We start from the raw sequence: 20,157 nt of genomic DNA, 5'->3' as shown, positions 1-20,157 counted from the left end.
AATTGCTTTTTAATATGTGATGCCCAACATATGAAATATTTAATTGAAATGGGGAATAAATGACAGAGTCATGGTTCAAACTCGAGACTTTTGGCTCTAACACCATATTAAATTACCATTTATACTAAAAGTTTAAGCTGATAGGAAATGGTATTAATCAATTGACATTTTTCCTCTAAATTCATTTCCTAGTTCAGCAAATTCTCTTTTTACATATTGCTCACTAAATTCTCAAACTTATGTGCTTTAGAATAGTGGAAATTGGTGGTTACAAGTGAAAGGTAAGGTACTTGGATACTGGCCTAGCTCCATCTTCACAAATTTAGCAACCAGTGCTAGCAGAATCAGCTGGGGTGGAGAGATTTTTGACTCAAGGGAACAGGCTCATCACACCACAACTCAAATGGGGAGTGGACATTTTCCGAGTGAAGGCTATAGGAAAGCAAGTTATTTTCGCAATATTCAATACATGGATAGCATGGGAAAATTCATTGACCCTGATACAGGACTACTGGAACCATATGCAACAAAAAGTGGGTGCTATGATATACGTGTAGCACTCCATGATGGAAACTTTGGAACCCATTTCTATTTTGGGGGTCCTGGGTATTCAGCAATATGCCCTTAGAAAGGGAAGGGAAAAAAAATAGTAGTATATATTGGTACTAATAAATCACATATTGGAGGGATCAAAATGTCCTGAAAATGATATCACCACAACCTGTGTCGTCCAATTTTTTTTGTTTTCAATAATATCCTCATTAAGTTGAAATTTGGTCATTCCATAAGTTTTTGTGCTTATACTTAAATGTCAAATGAAGTTGATCAAAAGTCAGAAGCACACAGAAAGGACAAAAACAAAATCTGCATGGTATAGCTTTTAAGCCTCTAGCACCAGATACAACAACGTGAAGTTGACCAGATTAAAACATTTTTTTGTTTTTTTTTTTCCTCACATGGCAACCCACTGGTGGATAGACTCGAATTTCAACCTGAAAAAATTCTTGGAACTTCGAAGACCAAAATAACTGACAAAGAAACTTGTTTGGGTTATTATCAGTTGATCAATGGTGATTTCAGCTATTGAGTATGAAAACTGCTATTGATCCATTCAAAAGACCATAGAAACTAGGGCATATAAATCATTACTCAAGAATGACTTCTAAAGTATCCAACATATAAAAGAATTTTAGATCTTCTAGTATAAAATCTAATCAAACACACTTTTAGATGTATACAGAGATTTGGGTACAAAAAGTAGTCAAGGTATATCCTTCACAATGATGTAGACAGAAGACTTTTGGGTGGAGTGCAATGAGCAACATCACCCTTGTCTAGACTTGAGTATTTCTTATATACCACCTTACATTTGCTTTATACAGCAGCTGAGTGGAAGCCAACCAAAAGTTTGGCGCAATCCCTGTCAAAAGACAAAACACAAACTGAAATTGGTACAAGTTTATTCTTTTTCCTTTTCTAGGTGGAACTCAAATTTGTATTTCAATAAAGAGTAAGCTCTTCGCTCATTTACCACACTCATTTAACACGACTTACGTGACATGTTTTAAGTTGCTGACATGTGAAACCACTTAAAACACGTTGCATTAGTCAGTGTGAAAAGTAACATTACTCTTCAATGAACACTAAGATAGTATATAGAGGCCACAAATGTACTGCAATATGGCACACCATCAGGGACGGAGCCAGAAGTTCTTATGGGCAGGGGCCAATGGCCGAAAAATTTTTTTGGGTAGGGGCCAAGTAAGCTAAATTTTTTTTTTTACCTTAAATTTTTTAATTTTTTAGATTATTTTTTTTTCTCACCTTAAAATTTTTTTTTTTAGGAAATTTGGGGGGGGGGGGGCCATGGCCCCTGCCAGCCCCCCCCCCTCCCTCCGTCCCTGCACACCATGATTCAAAACGGGGGAATATGATTAATTCCCATAGAGGCATACTTTAGTACCATGAGCTACTAACACAAAAGGCACATATAGTCATATATTGAGCCTACATGTGACAATTAGAAAGGAAAAAAAAAAATACTTACATTATCTGTTCTTCACAATAGCCTGAATAGTGCTTAAGAGTTTCACTCCAAAAAGGACTCTCGCTGAGAGTGCAGGGTGCAGCATAGACAACTGCGGCGGCAATCAATGATCGATGGGCGGTACAAAATGGTTGTTGGATAATTTACAAGACCCAGTTCAGCTAGAAAAAGACTATATTCTTGATCTACATCAGTGTCCCAGGCTTCCTAAACCAACCCATTATACTCATCATCCTTCAGCCATGCAGCTTCAAACTTGAAACCCCGTCGATATGAAGAATGCTGTTCCAGATGCTCCAAGAAAGAGACAAGAATGGGGTTATGATTCGAAGAGCAAGCTGCAAGATTTGTTACTGAAGCGACCGAGAACAAAGTGCACCATTCACGGTTAGCCACAGCCCGATCCAATCTCTCCTGGGTATAAGAAGCATCCGTGCGGCAATTACTCCAAGTAAAACGGGGGCCAATATAACCCAAATCACATAATTCATAGTCCTCCAATGCTCGCCTAAACCTTTCCATCTGTGATGCTTGCCGAGTCGCAGCCCCAGACTTCTCCTTTTGCTCTAAAATCTCATTAAAGCTCCCTATGCAGAGCCAAGGCAACGGTTGAAGAGGTTTTAGATGGTTGAGCAGCGCCCATGATTCTTCCCTTCGAGCACTCACAGCTGACCATAGAAACCAACGAACCTCCATTAATTGTGCAATCCCCTCACTATCTTTCACCACCGCATTAATATGGAAACAGGAATAATTATATATATATATCCAACATTGGAGGATCTTGCCATAGTAGTGTTAGAAATAATCAACATATTATTTAATCTAACATGCGCAGCGGAAAACGAATAAACAGGATTCAGGCTTACCTCTAGCCATGTTTGCTCAAGCGTCTCCACGATCCATCTGAAGAACAAGAAAGATTATTTGAGGGATCTTCTAACCTATGCCTATTGCTTGATGGCTGTACTGATGGTGTACACAGGCACTCTATTTATAGGCTAGGTTAGGGACCCTCAAAATGGTAAACACCGTATTTGTTTCCTTCCATCAAGGAAACAATATCGTTAATTGATTTTAAAATCAATTAACCGATTCCATATTTACGGTAATCTAAATTAATAGAAATAACCATAATACCGATTCCATATTTACGGTAATCTAAATTAATGGAAATATCCATAATGCCGTATATGTTTATTGAAAAAATAATAAACATAGTAAATACCGTAAATGTGATATAAAGGCCACAACCAAAAAGGAATAATATATTACATTCTCCCACTTGGACTTTATAACACATGACCATATGGTATTAGGTTCTTTAGTTTTGGCCAATCTTTTATGGAATCCTCCAACTCAGTTAAGAAATGTTTTACACGAATCATGGCGGTAAAACCATTATAAAATTAGGTCGTCCCTTCCATGTATCACGATGTAAAACACTCCTTACATGAGTACCTTATGGATAATCAAGCTTTATGAATGAACTTCCTATAAGTCATTCGGGTCCAACTTTATTTATCCTCATGGATAAAATAACAAATGTGCACAAAAAATCTTTATTACAATAACTTTATGTCTATAGACCAAAAAGAGACAAACCAAGCGAAAATGAATTAATGAGTCTCATATATTCCGCATGACTTTATTCTTTCTTTACCGGTAAACTTTAAGTCATGGGATCCGCAATCATTAATTCAGTACTTATATGCTCAATAGACCCTTTATGTCTCTTAATGTTATCTCTTGTACTGAGATACTTAATGTCGATTTACTTCTGCTTCTACTCTTTATTCTTATAAAAGAAGATTATAGTAGAATTACCGCAGAGTATCTTTATGGTCTAACTGTAAAATCGACAAGATTGAGACTTTCAACAAATGTCTCAACCATCATGCCTGTGTACCAAATTCATAGCACGCTAGACTTTTAGCTTTCTTGGTAGACGTAGCAACTATAGTCTGCAAACTGCATCTCTAGGATCTATCCTTCAATAAAAAGATATATACCTTAGAGTAGACTTTCTACTATCTACACAATCAGCAAACTCAAATCTAAACAACTAACCACCTTCAAATGGAAAGTGTATCCTTAGGTTAAGTTGTTCTTCTTGGTTCCTTGCATATACCGCAAGGCTTTATTTGCAGCACTTTATTGACTCAATATACTTATTGTCAGTCATATGGTTATGTATAATGCAGACGCTTAAAACTTTTCATCTGCCCTTGTTCCAATACCTTTTGGGACATTAATCTGTATTTAATTAGTCCCTCTTAATTGCTACTGAAGGTGCAAATCCTTCATTCCAAAATTTTTTTTTTCCAAAACTTTTTTCAATGTAGGCCTTCCGAGACAATGTTAATATTCCTTATGTCTCTGTGAATCTCTATGTCAAAAGACATAAGAGGTTTCACCCAAATCCTTCATTTCAAAGTTTTGTGAACTTTATGTAGCAAACCTAAATCACCACTTGCAAATATAAGACTAGAAAGATTATTGTACTCCCACTGACCTTAAGGTATATATACTAATCAACAAGGTTTTCTATAAACAATAACCTTGTAAAAAGTATCTTACCATTGAGAGATCTATCACAGCCCATAAATAGAATTCTTTAATTTGCAAGCTTTCTGACTGTTATTTATAAAACCTTTTGATTGTTTCATGTAAACCTCATCTTTAAGATCCCCATTCAAAAAGGTTGTTTTCGCATCGATTTGATGCAGCTCTAGATCAAAATGAGCTACTAATGCTATGATTATCTTGATGAACCATTCTTAGACACTGGAGAGAATGTTTCACGATAATCAATGCCTTCCTTATGAGTAAAACCATTGGCTACGAGTCTAGTTTGACTTTTGAGCAATGGACTTATCTCTTACTTCATGGCACTGAATCTCAATGTGGAGTTTTCTCCACTCATAGCATATGAAAACAAATTTGGATCATCTTTATGTCCAATGTCAACATCAGACTCTGGGAGATATACAATATGATCACTAAGAATTGTTGATCTCCTTATTCTATAGGATTTTCTTAATTCTACTTCCTCTGCATTTTGCAATGGGAGAATAGACTTTTTGAACCTATTCTGTATGAGTTGGTTGTTCTAGAAATGATTGTGGCTCAGGATAATCAATCTGATTTTTCCTGAATACAATCAATCATCCTTTATGAGGAGGAGACTTGGCCAACTCTAGTGCTTCCTCAAATTCCAATTTATGTGAATGAGCATTCCCACTAGGTTCTGCATCCTCTAGAAATTTTACAATCAACAACTCTAGGCTTATATGAAGGACAATAAAACATTAAACCCCTTTAAAATTTACTAGATAGCTTATAAAAGATCCACTGGTTGTCCTTGAATCTAAATTCCTAAGGCGAGGATTATAAATCCTCTCTTTAGCAAGGCAACCCCATATGTGTAAATAATTTAAACTAAGCTTCCATCTATTTCATACTTTAAAAGGTGTCTTATGGACAACCTTAGATGAAATCCCGTTTAACATATACACAACGGTCTTCAAAGCTTTACTCTATAAGGGTGATAGCAGATTAGTATTACTAATCATTTCCTTTTGTGTGTACCTACCTTAATACTCTATGCCTATATTAGATCTTATGATCTTCATATTGTTTCTCTTCTTCTTCCTTATAGGTATTGAAAGCATTCAATACCCCAGCTTTAATATTTAGAAGATAGAGATACATAAACTTTATATGGTCATCACTAAAAGAGATAAAAAATATCTCTGGCCATTTAGGCAATGAGTATGAAAAGGTCAACACCTTTCAATGTACATGATCTCAAGAATCTCAAAATGCTCTCTTTGGCACTTCTAGTGGTCTTGTTGGTATGCTTTCCCTTATGCAGCCCACACAAGAACCAAAGTCAGTGAATTACCGACTTTTATTTACTGTATGGAGATATATTTCAATCTCCAAAGCCATAACCAGAGCATTTTAAATTCTCAAAGACTCTACTTTACGTCAACATCAGTATGCAGAAATAAACAAATAATTTTGTTTCAAAAATTGGGATGTAGGTCAATTTTAAATAGACTTTAAATAAATCCCAACCAATATTCCACCAAAAATAAGAAAAATTTCAAGTTTAAAAGCCAAACTAGAAAATAGATTTCAAAAGGATTATGGAATATAAATCATTTTTGAGGTCAAAATTATAACTGAATTTTAAAATTAACCTATAGATCCCAACAAGCTCAAATTATAAACACGTGTTATTCATTTTAAAAAGACTCTGCATTTGTGTTGACAACATGGATTGTTAAACCATAATCAATCCACAATATATTTGAATGAGTCACTAAAAGAGATTCACGACATACTAGATATATGAGATTATCTTTATTTTAAGTCATTTCTCATACTTCATGCAATCTTTCTTTATATGCCCTTAATTTTCCTTATTTCATGAGAAATATGTATCTTGATTGCCATAATACTTTATTGGCACCTTATTCTCATGCTTTAAGTGTTGGACATGATTGCATTTATTGGTCCTTCCTTTGACATGAATAATCATGAGAACACTTTATAAATTCTCTCATATCCTTGAACACACATGGTTAGAAGTTTATTTACTAACCATTTATCCTTACGTGTGTTACAAGATAAAATTCTACACTTAGAAAAGAGAATTCAAAAATTGAAATAGACCAATAATGACTTAAAAATCTCAATCTTTAGGGACTTAAGCTAAGCTATAATATCCTTCATTCCTATAATGAGATTATAAACACTTTAGAAACTGTAAAAGGTTTGTCCTTAAAGCTTTTTCTATTAGGGTTCTGGCCAAGTTTTGTTTGAACTTACTAAATGTTCATAAACAACCTTTATAAAACTTTGGCTCTAAAACATTCAGGAATAAATCCCTGATGACTTTAGTGACATGAGATTTCATGAACATCTAACTTAAGTGATTAAATCACTCCCACCGTTCATGCTTAATAATCTCACGTGGCGTACTTAATTCCGCGGGAGTAGGTGGTTTGTCCACACGGAGCACCAAAATTTTTAACACCCCAAATGAATAAGCATATTAATATTTTTCAGTCAGAAAAATATTAGCATAATGTATTGGAATATGAAACTACCAAGGTAGAGTAATATGAATAGCTGCAATAATCCAAAAATAAAATAAATACTTTAATGCTATGAATTAACTTTATTTTAAATTAGCCAATGCCAATTTAAATAGTAAATTTCAACCTACCTTTGGGCAAAGGTTGCATCACGCATGAAATTTACTCTTTATTAATAAGACTAAAGCAAATTTAAATATTAAAAAATAAAATTCTTCGTACCTTTGGGCAACCGAAAGAAATTTTACTTTTAATACTAAATTTGTTATCTTATTCTAATTAAGTCATAAAAATAAAAACTTCCCTTTGGGGATAAGTAATTAAATTTATGAATTAACTACAAGACGATATCAACTTTATTTTAAATTAGCTAATACCAATTTAAATAGTAAATTTCAACCTACCTTTGGGCAAAGGTTGCATCACGCATGAAATTTACTCTTTATTAATAAGACTAAAGCAAATTTAAATATTAAAAAATAAAATTCTTCGTACCTTTGGGCAACCGAAAGAAATTTTACTTTTAATACTAAATTTGTTATCTTATTCTAATTAAGTCACAAAAATAAAAACTTCCCTTTGGGGATAGGTAATTAAATTTATGAATTAATTACAATACGATGTTAATTTTTCTATATGAAGTTCATGTGTACGATCCTTATGCAATTATTACAAAATTAGGATGCTTTGGCTCTCCCAAAATCATAATAATCACGCTGTAATTCATGAACATCTAATATATCTCTATGAGGTTCATGCGTGTAATCCTGATGTAATTATCATACAAAAAATGGGATGCTTTGGCTCTCCCATAATTATTATGATAATTACGTGTGTGTAATCTTGATGCAATTGTCATTCAAAATTGGGATGCTGTGGCTCTCCCAAAATTATCATGATAATTGCTACTTCATTAACATCTAACAACTTTATAGATGCCCCCTGAATAGCCCTAGGAATATAACAAACCAATACTTAAAAGGGGTAAACAGCATTTTCTAAGGTGCAAGCAGATGAGCTCCCAGGAAAGTGAGGGGGGTCACACCGGACACACTTAAATCCCAAGACTTTCCTTGCCAGAACTTTCCCCGACATTGCATTCTTAGATATTACTGTAAACACACCAGTATATATGGTATTGTTAATTATTCTTAGGTCTAGGCATCAAGCAATTTATATTTAAACAATATAAATTCAACAATTAAAAATATATTCCTCAATTCATGTATTAAATAAACAATAATTTTAATACACAGTACTGTAAATAATAAAGGGAATAAAACCTTAATGTGAAAGCATAAAACTAGACTTAGCTCAATGGTTTGAAGCTTGTCACTTTATGGACATGAAGGTCCCAAGTTCGAACCCCATATGAGCCAAATCTTTTATTTTATTTAAATGCTACTGTAATGGGCTACTATATTGGGTTGGGTTTCTGGGTCACAAGACTCCAAATGGGCTACTGTATTTGGGTAATTGGGTCAACCCACTTAATCGGGTCGGGCCTCTGGGTCTATGTATAGTGCTGGCCCAAACTAGGTCAGCCCATTTAAATGGCCCAAAACTGCATGGGTTTTTAAAAAAAAAAACCCTACCCGAAAAATATATCCAACCCAAAAACTTTAATGGGTCGAAACCCTACCCAGTCACCAACCAACCCGACCCGTAATGTTCCAGATGGGTTGAAAACCCTAAAAATAGAACCCTAGCCGCCACCCCTTTATGAAAATACCCATATCAAAATTACAACAACTTAAAATTAGGCAGTATATCACAATACACAGAATAGTGATAAAACAAAAAATAGTTTTATCAAATTTATTGGTTTTCACAAACAGTACGTGAACAACAAATATTCACAAAATAATCGCTAATGCGTTTCTATCATGTCACAAAAGACGAAATATTGCTCAAACAATATTGACAAACAGAAGTGAACAATACCAAATAGAATATACTTGATTTAATATTGATAACCAATAAAAAATACTTGATTCAATATTGATAACGCATAGTAAAATTATATGCTGAGCAAAATAGCACAGAGGCTGGCTCTGATACCACATGTTAGAAATAATCAACATATTATTTAATCTAACATGCGCAGCGGAAAACGAATAAACAGGATTCAGGCTTACCTCTAGCCATGTTTGCTCAAGCGTCTCCACGATCCATCTGAAGAACAAAAAAGATTATTTGAGGGATCTTCTAACCTATGCCTATTGCTTGATGGCTGTACTGATGGTGTACACAGGCACTCTATTTATAGGCTAGGTTAGGGACCCTCAAAATGGTAAACACCGTATTTGTTTCCTTCCATCAAGGAAACAATATCGTTAATTGATTTTAAAATCAATTAACCGATTCCATATTTACGGTAATCTAAATTAATAGAAATAACCATAATACCGATTCCATATTTACGGTAATCTAAATTAATGGAAATATCCATAATGCCGTATATGTTTATTGAAAAAATAATAAACATAGTAAATACCGTAAATGTGATATAAAGGCCACAACCAAAAAGGAATAATATATTACAAGTAGTGCAAGTCCTCCGCTTCTGCCCACCGATTCAACTATAAACATACTAGCGAAGCCAAGACGACTTTCATACACGATCCATATAAGTTTTTGAGCACTTTGTCTCTATAAGAAACACAATGCTAGGCCTCTTCTCCTTCACCAACTGGTGAAGGGCCTGAATTGTCCGAGGGTTGCCCAGCCATCGGTAGTTCCAGCTTAATAGAATCATTGTGGCAGGCGGGGCTGTGAACCAGCCTCCGCCATTGCCTTAACTTTCTTTTGGGCAGACCCCGGATCCGCCATTGACTTTCCAGTACCCGTTTTCCTCTTTCCAGCAACAGAAGCGGAATAAGGAGATCCCGTAGAAGTTCTACGAGCTTGTTTCTTACATTTGTGAAGAGAGGGAGTGGTCAAAACAGGCTGGGCAGCCACTAGCTGAGAAAATAGTAGGCCCCCCATTCCTGACTGCATCAATATTGAAGCCTCCACCTTGACACCATGGCCAACCTTGGATGAACTGGAAATATTACCGAGCTGGGCTGAGACAAACCTATCTGTCGATGGAGCCAATACATGACACGATGCATCACTTCTCCCCCTCTCTGATACTATGGTTGGCGCCGGGGACAGCTCCTGGTATACCACACCAGGAGAAGATAGTGGCATCGTCACAGAGTCCACAAGCCTTGGCTGAACCGCATGCACTGTCTGGGACACGTGGGCATGACGATTGGGAGAAAGTGGTAGAGAGTCCCGCGATTCCTGAGGAGTAGGCGAGCAGGGAGACAGGGATGAGGACACGTCTTGCTCATACGTGTGAGGACCTACATAACCAGTCCCAACAAAAGTAAGTGGGGGCGTTATTTCCACGATATCCTGAATTCCTGCTGCATCATTTGGAAAACCAACCAAACTTACGCCAGGTGGTGTCACTCCCATTACCCTTGATTCTCCCAAGAGCCGTTCTACACATCCGTCCCGCGATTCCTGAGGAGTAGGCGAGCAGGGAGACAGGGATGAGGACACGTCTTGCTCATACGTGTGAGGACCTACATAACCAGTCCCAACAAAAGTAAGTGGGGGCGTTATTTCCACGATATCCTGAATTCCTGCTGCATCATTTGGAAAACCAACCAAACTTACGCCAGGTGGTGTCACTCCCATTACCCTTGATTCTCCCAAGAGCCGTTCTACACATCCGTCCCCTGTCATCCCATTAATATTAAAAAACTAATTTTTTATTATTAATGGGTTGTTGGGGGACGGATGACCAACAATCATTTCCCTTCTCCCAAAAGCGGACGTGTACGTAGCGCCCCAAATTTTAACACATAAAATTTTAAGACCTATTAATAAAGTAAAAGAATATATATAAATATTTTTAAAAGTAAATATTCATAGATTAAAAATATGTTTATAGTTCTAATTTAATAAAAAGTTTAAACTTTGAAATAATGAAAATTGGGTTAAACGAACTCCATTTTGGTTGATTCAAAAGTCAAAACACTCATCTCGAAATTCTTTAGCTATTCTCCAAATTTTATAATTTTTAGACTCTATTAAAGGTACGGAAATACTCACAAAAAATAGTACCTCGAATGTAGACGAAAATTCAGATATAAAACATTTTGTGGGCTCATTTTTGCTACCCATCAGCCTAGCCCAGCTCTCACATATAAGCCCAGTTCACACATACACATAGCTTCGTTAGTTAGTAGCCTCACCAAATTTTACTCACCAAAATAACTAAAAATTACTTTTTTCTATTCTGATGAGCCACTTTATTAAAATTCCCCCAGCAGCCTCACCATTTTAACTAGTCAATATTCACTATTCCATTTAAATAATAATTTTTTCATATTTCTTTATTTTTTCTCTATATAATATTTTTATAAAAAATCATTTATATCCATGAAATAAGGATATTATCGTGTGAGAGATAGGAGATGAGAGAAGAAAATGAGAGAAAAAAGGAAAAAAAATGTGCTAATCATGTGAGAGAGAAATGTGAAACAAAATTTGGTGAGTGGGTTGTTGAGTGAAAATGCCTGGTCTAATTTGACTAGTAATTTCAGTCATCAAATTTTTTTGGTTAAAATGGTGAGGCTGCTGGGAGTGGTTTTTAAGAGTTTTCATCAAATTGACTCACCAAAATAGCTAAAAAACTAATTTGGTGAGGCTACTAAAAATGCTCTTACAGGAAAACAGCAAACTAAGTTTCTAAAGTTAGAAATCTAAGTATCGGTTAGAAGGAGATAAGAGATATTAGAGTTTGAAATGATGATTTTCTACCCCCTTGCTAACCACCGAACACTTGTGTAATCCCCAACCTTTGATCAATGGTGACTCAAACCGATCTTGGCCTCTCAATAGTGCATAAATAGAGGTGCAGCCCCATTCGGATTCACGCATCACCTCTCCTTCTTTCTCTAATTTTTCTCTCTAGCAGGAACTCTCTCTGTTCTCTCAACTTCCAGCAGCTCTCAAACTGCTCTCTCTTCTGATTTTGTGTAAACAGATAAGGAGATCTTCTCCTTCTTTCTTTGTTAGTTCAGCAACCCAAAGAAGAAGCAAAAACCAGCAGCACTTCTCCTCTTTGCTGCAGAAAACACTCCCTGTTTACCTTCCTACCAGCAGCCCGGAAACAGAAAAGGACCCTCTTCCCTCCGTCGTTTCCTCAGCCAAAACCAGAAACTTTTCTTGCTCTCCCTCACGGCATCAACAGAAAACAGAAAAGCAAAACTCTCGCCTGTTCTATCTCTCTCGGGCAGCAGAAATAAGAAGAAGAACCTCTTCTTCTCTCTCTCGGGTTAGTAGTTTTGGTAGGTTCCTCTCTCTCAAACTCTCATCTCTCTGTGTCACTTACTCTCTCGGGTTTCCCTGTGTTTAAGTGAAAGAAGAAGAAAATGAAAAGATAAGATAAAAGAAGAAAGAAACGAAAAAGAAAGGGGTAGTAGGTTCTGGAAGAAAAAGAAATAAGGAAGAAGAGACAAGATAAGACAAAGAAAAATGAAGTAAAAGGCAAAAGGACCTCTCTCTTCTCTCTCTGTACGTGTCCCAAAAAGAAAGAAGTGTGTGTGATTGTTACATATATATTTATCTACCAGATTTTATGTAATATATATGTGGATTTAATTAATTGATAAAAGAAAAGAAATAATAAAGAAAGGACACTTGGTTTTAAATAAAATATTGCTTTAATATTTGTGATTTTATAAATAATTATTCAAGTTATCTAATTAACATTTTAAATGTTGTTTTTTTTTTTTTTTTAAATAGGGTTCTCAAAGCGGAGTGTTTGAAATATAAAATACGCCGTTGTGATACTCGATTAAAAATGATGTTTTTACAAAAAGCGTCATTGCGCTGCTGAAATGTTTTAAAAGTAATATTAGGAATTATTAAATACTTATACCGTTATTCTGCTCAATTTTATAGTATGTAAAATTGGAATTATTTTATAACTGTATCAAAATTAGTTATATTAACTGTTATATCTATTTTTATAAAAATATGATATTATACTTATGTGATTTATATATGTAACTATTATATAAATAGCAGTTATGATTATAGATGTTTTTAAAACGATCATTATGTAAATAATCGTTTTTAATGAAAAATTGTATTTTGGTCATTTAATAATAAATATTGTTATAATGTCCACATGAAATATGTGGCATTATGATTAACTAATTTTATATATCGTTATTATGTTTAAATGATATTAGAGATTATGTTAAGGCTTAAAGGTTAAAAATGAAAATAGTGTTAATGTGAGTCTATTAGCAATTTGTACTAATTCACTATTATTGGTATTAAATTATATTGCAGCTAATATTTGTGTGAACACTTTTCTGAAGCAACGAAATAACTATGAGTATTTCTTACTCACTGAGGATACGTGGTGGTCTTGATGTTTTGATTTCTGGTTTCTTTAATTGTATACAAGTTGTTTGGCATTTTGTTTGGAACCATGCCTATTTTATTGTTATGAATAGTGAACATGTTGATAAACTGTCATTGTATATTTACTGTGAGAAGATATGAACTTGTTAATAAAAAGACCAAGGGTTGACGTCCTAAGGCACTAATGGATCAAAGACTGCGGATTAGAGTCTCTAGGCATCAATCAATCGCTGAAGACCGAAGGTTAATGTCCCATGGCAAAAGACCGGTGGTTGGAGTCCCAAGACAGTGCTGATTCAGACCATAGGTTCAAATAAGACCAAAGATGGTTAGAGTCCTCAGGCACTAATCAGTAATCACCAATAATAAGACTAAGGTCAGAGTCTTCTAGCACTAATCAAGATTAAGACCGATGGCTTAAGTCCTGAGGCAATAAGTAACAAATAGACTACAGGTTAAAGTCCTAAGGCAAATACTAAGATCATGCATACATATAACTGTCATCATAATATTGTGTGGTGTACTTTTAAATGATTTAGTATTTCATTATGTTATTGGAGACAGTTGACTCACTGTTCCGATAGTATGGGATTATGGTGTTAACCACAACCACATAACGGAAGGAAGGAACTGCTAATATTTATATTTAAGGATAATACTTTTGTTATGTAATATTTTTATATGTTGATTCGAATTAGTTAAGAACAATGGTATTTATTAAGTGCCGCATGTGGTACATATGTTATTGCTTCGAGTATATTTATAGTATTAAAACTCATGGTTTATAATGAGGTAATTCAGTCAGCTCTGTTGTGTTATGTTTCATAGTTTTCAAAGAAAAAAATATATTTCGCTGCCAATTATTTAACTCTGATGATGTCGTAATAACACGTGGAAATGAAAATTTTTACTTATGCATTTTTGTAAAAAGTGGGACGTTACAGTGTAGGATTCTGCATGGACACGTTGCCCTGTACATGAAAATAAATAATGACTTCTAAACAACCAAGTGTGTGTTCGTGTGCAACAAAATATCTTAAATATGAAAAATAAAAGGGACAAGATATTTTTTGATGAAGTGTAAACTCTGTGAAGAGAAAAACCACTCCAGGGTAGCCAAACCCAGGAAATCCCCTATCCAAAGACAAAGCAAGTTACAAAACACTCGTACTCACAAAATCATTGCAGTAGTCATACCTTTAACTATAACACGAAGCCCATCGTAAACGCTTCCCAACCAAGTCTCTTACTTGAAGGGGTTTTTAATGGATTCCTTTACCTTAGGGCCAACCCCTAAGATAAACTTCACACGAACAAAGAGCACACACCGGCAATGGCTTGAGAGTTAGCGAATCTTCAAATCTCTTTAACCACTCTCTCTAAGCACTATGGAATTCTATTTTAAATTCTAACAATTAACAAGCCTAAAGCCCTCTATTTATATGCTTAAAGAAACCCTAATTCTACTCAAATTCGGACTCTGGCTGTGGAGCGTCCAGACGGAAGTTAGCTTCGTCCGGATGGTCTTCTGCAACCGCCTTCCAAAATAGTGCAATTCTTCCCATAACATGTCCACGTCTAGACGGCTTAGTCGAGCGTCCGAACGGTCTTTGCTATATCTCCTTTTCGCGTTCATAAAGGAAACCTAGAATATTCTGGAACGCTAGACTGCTTTCGGACGTGCTGCCACGTCGTCCGGATGTCTTGCAGAAACTTTCCAAATAGTGTCGACTGAAATGCAACTCCGTGTAGAATTGGAGAAGCTTGACCTAGCGTCCAGACAGTGTTACCCTGACGTCCAGATGTCTGCATCGCTAAAGCTTCTAGACATTGCTGGGCGTCTAGACGCCTTTAAAGGCCAGTCCGGACGGTTGCACAGGAACCGGTTAGCTGACTTGAAATTTTGCATAGAATCTTTATGAACATCTTCTAAAAACTTGAAATTAACATTTGTCCATATAACTTGAAGATTCTGAATAAGACTAATAATCCTGTTAAAATGCAACCATTACATAAAGTATTTTTGTCATCCAAAATGTAGCCAACATAAAATACTAACACCCTGAATTACCTCCGAATTGCCTTCATGCATGAGAGCAGTTACCTTGGATACGTAACCGCTATCCCATTGATCAGCCACCCCCACCAAATCCTGCATGTCGGCGTCGTTCCAGGCCTCCATCGGGGAAATTCGTTCCTATGTGTTGGTACAGTTTCCGGTATGGTGACGTGTCGTCTGATGATTCGCTATCTCAGGAAATTAGTCTTATTTCCTAAGGCCTGATTGAAATGAAAAAATTGAGGAAATAGGGGAGAGGATGACACAAGGATTTAAGTGGTTCCCTCAAACCGAGGTACATCCACTGTAGGAGGTGTAGAGAAAATTCACTATTAAGTAGTTACAAGAGAAAAATCACTCGTAGCCCTAAGCCCCGATACACCCAGATTTCCCTCTCTTAAGTTTCTCTATTTTCTCCTCTTTTTGCCCTTGTTTTTCTATATCTCTTTCTCTATATCTTGCATCTGGTGCGATGACCTCTCTTTATAGGCCGGGCTCCTGTCCTTACTATACTTGCTGCCTCCTTCCAATTCTTCATGCCTCGTTTTCCCAGGAGCTCGAATTCTGGCTTAATTTATTCTGTTTGGAGCGTCCATCTTCCCATGTCTGCCACCTTCTATCTCTTTAACATTTGTTTTTGTTGTGTCCTCGAGTGGAGAGAGTGATTGGAGATTATTTAATGATGAGTGGGGATGATAGTGAGTGGAATGAAGTTGGTCGAGAAGTGCATGGTCTTGGAAGGAGTGAGTGGACGGTTATTTTATGATTGAGTGGGATTATTTTATTGAGTGTATGCATTGTCCAAGAAGCTTGGAGGAAGTGCTGCCTGGGATGGAGGAAAGTGCTGCCAGGTTTGGAGGAAAGTGCTGCCCATGCTGTCTTGATGTTGTTGTCCAGCAGAGTTTCTCCAAAATCATCCACTAGCATTTGTTTAATGCTGAACCCCACCTCAATCGTTAAATAACTACCTTATCCCATTAATCATGGAATTCTGTCCTTATTGTACTCTGAAACATCTGCGGCAAACCTTCAACCAGACCCCGAGGCGATGATGTCCGAGACATGTTCGCTCTACCTTGGAGATCTCGGGATATCGCTGCATCATAACGGGGTTATAAAAAGCTAAGACATTATTGTACCGACTTGTTGTTATCTCCGAGGCGAGGTTACTCCGAGACTCAAATACCCGAGATGTGCTCACTCCATTCAGATTAGGAGATCTCGGGATGTTCTTCATACCGTAACCTGGAGTGTTAAGATCGTTATACCTCCGAGATGTATTTACACCGAGACATCGTTATACCTCCGAGATGTATTTACACCGAGACATCGTTATACCTCCGAGATGTATTTACACCTAGGCAGTCTTTTCTTTGTTGGCTGTAATAAATATCCAAGACATAGCTCCGAGATGTTTCCGAATCCACGTGTCTCTAGGGTTGATTTTATCCCTAACAGTTACCCCCCTAATTCTCTGATTTCGGAAATAAACGGAAATTAGGGAATTATTCTTCGGCCGCCAGTCTGTACTCGATACTGTGAAGGGCGCGTCTTTTCAACAGTTCAAAATTTGAATTTGACCGCTTCTTTTCCCAATGACGACGTCAGCTCTGTACAGCCGCCTTTTTGTCATCATTAAATGGTATTGTCGAGGCAGTGCATTTAATGCTGGAATTACGGAAGGTGCGCCTTTTCACCTTCGGAAATTTTGAATCGACACCGCCTTTTGGGATCTCAGACACGTATGGGTGGAGATATTTAAAGTTAGAATATTTTACTATTCATTCCTCATCGCTTATTTGTTTCTTTCGATCTTCATTGTCTTCTTCCTCCTCAACTTTTTCCTTTCTCTGTATTTCCTGTTTCCACTCTTCTCCTTTCTTCCATGGCTCCCAAGAAAGCTGTCCAGACTGCTCCTGCCACATCTCGGGCTCGAACAAAGAGATCCGATGGCTCTGTAGATCTCTCTCCTCTGGAGAGCAGAGTCGACTCCATTATCTTCGCGAAGCATGAGAGTGTTCTTCGCTCGAATTACGAAATTTCTCCGGCAGTGAAACTGTTTTATCAGGCGCCTGGAACCAGGGTTATTGATGGTGGTGACGTCACCCTATACGAGAGGATGTTTCTGGCTGGTCTCCGATTGCCGTTTCCGGAGATTGCTCGAGACTTCGTTCTTTTTCTGATGATCGCACCCAGTCAGATAATGCCAAATGCTTGGCGGTACCTGTTCGCCTCTTACATCCTGTGGAGGCTCGTGTTGAAGAAGGAGATGAACATCCTGCAATTCTTCAACATCTATAGGCCGAGGCAGACTGCAGAGGGAATGATTGAACTCTGCGTTCGTCACCCGCCTGTTTTCATCAAGCTCAAGAGTGGGCTGACGAACAACAAGTTCTGGGAGATGCAGTTTTTCAGAGTTTCCGGGGAGTGGGAATGCCCCGAAGGTACTCTCCTTCCTGAAGATCGTATGATGCCTCGGACTTGGCAGTTGTTGCGACCTGACCGAAGTGACCCCCCTTCGCTCACTGTATCCGAACTGGAGGATGTTAAGGAGATAAGTGGGTGGTCCGCTACCAGAGTCAAGGCCGACAAGTTTGAAGAAGTCGATTTTGACAATCTCGTCACCGAGGAGAATATGAGGCAGTTTCTCGGATATGACATTCCGAGAGACAAACAGTTAATCACCAAGAGGGGAGCTGTCAAGAAGAGGAATGAAGCCCCTCCATCCCCGAGGCCTGCTGCTAAGAAGAGGTCGACTAAAAATTCCGAGGAAGTTCTCGGGGATACTCCAGCGCAAAAGAAACAGAAGATCCCTTTGGCTGCCTCGGGTGCGAGGAGAACTCCTCCTTCGGTTCCATCACCCAGGGTGAACGTTGAAGAGGGGTCTGCCAGCTTTCGGGGTTTCATCCCCGAGGTTAGACCTTCTCCTTCCCTCGTTTCACGGGATGAATCTGGCTCCGAGGCTTCATTCCATGGTGAACAGTGTGCGGAACCCGAGAGGTCTGGAGAAGAAGAGGGAAATGTACCTGAGACCCGAGACATCCCAGTCGCGCGTAGGGTGAAGCATCCGGCCAGGAAGCGGAAGCTCACTGCCCAGGACCGAATGGCTCAAAGACTTGCGGACGCTGAGCGGATGTGGGGTAAAGCGGTTATAACACCCTCCGACGCCGAGGAAGTGCGCCAAGAGAGTGATGAACCTCTCGAAGAGATGGGAGAGGAAGTTGGCACCCCCCGAGACGAGCCTCTGGCTGAAGAGTCTGAAGTAGAAGGTACTCCCCGAACTCCTTCTTCGGAACGTCCAGAAACACCACCACTTCCAGAGGAAGACCTTGGAACGGGGCCTACCACCCCCCTAGCGTCTGTGGAACTTGGAGCTCCTGCTGGGGCGCCCGAGGCTGAAAATGTCGAAGAGCCTTGCCCCTCTCGGGAAGTGGTTGATCAGGAGGTGCCGGAATCTGCTCCTGAAACTCAAAGTTCCGGTCAACCCGAAACAACTCCCCATGTTGGAGTGGCTGAGGAGTCTCGGATCGACTCCGAGAACGTTATTCCTGAAGCTGGCGTGCTTCCCGAGACTTCTACTAGGAGCGAGTCTCGTGCTGAGGCCAGCCCAAGTGCTGGGGCTGTACCTCAAGTGGGTCCTAGCTCTTCCTCCAGGGTCTCGGCCGGCTTCGAGATTTTGGGTAGGGGTCTTCTGGGTCATCCGATGGAGGCCATAAAGAACTTAATTCCCGAGGGATATCTGGGGAATGCAGGGGCGTCTTCTCCCGAGAAGATCGCTCAAGGCATTCTCATCTCTCATTATCAGGTAAGTTTCTGGAGCTAGGACTTTTTATTCTACTTGCATCCCGATTCTGACTTTGCTTACTTTTTTCTTGACAGCTTCTTGTGAAGATGACTGCCCTCTGGCAGAAGTATGAGAATCGTCCTGCGCCTCCGTCTACTCCTTCCCCTGAAGTGCTGGCCCGTATCTCGGGTTTAGAGAATGAAGTTGCGACGCTGAAGTCTCTTCTTCAGTCCAAGGACGAGGAACTCGCCTCCAGGGACTCTATCATATCCGAGATGCGTTCTGCTAACGCTCGTTTGAGGAAGGAAGTACTGGAGGCCAACGATCAGTATAACCGCTCGGTTGCAAGTCTTTCTTCCGAGTTGGATCGTACAGACCAACTTTCCATCCGCTTGTCGGCCGTACAGAACGAATGTTCCGAGGCATGCAAAAATGCTCTGAATGCCGAAGCTGAGAAGGACAAGCTAAAAGACGAAGTTGAAAGACTTACAGCCGAGAGGGATAAAGCAGTCAAGGCGCAGGATCATTCGGAGAGTCTCTTGATTCGGCTCAGGACCAGATATGACGCAGATCGGGCGAAGCTCAAGCGTTATCTGAAGCAGTTGAGCTATGCACCACATCTTCGGGATCATAGTTGGTGTCGGGGTTGTCATTGGGGTTTCGAAAATTTTCGAACTTTGGTGACAAATCCCCAGTACAAATTTGATCCCAAGACTGTTGA

The sequence above is a fragment of the Alnus glutinosa genome, chromosome 5 (genome assembly GCF_958979055.1).
Source record: "Alnus glutinosa chromosome 5, dhAlnGlut1.1, whole genome shotgun sequence".
NCBI classification, from domain to species: domain Eukaryota; kingdom Viridiplantae; phylum Streptophyta; class Magnoliopsida; order Fagales; family Betulaceae; genus Alnus; species Alnus glutinosa.
This window is presented reverse-complemented; position numbering follows the sequence as displayed.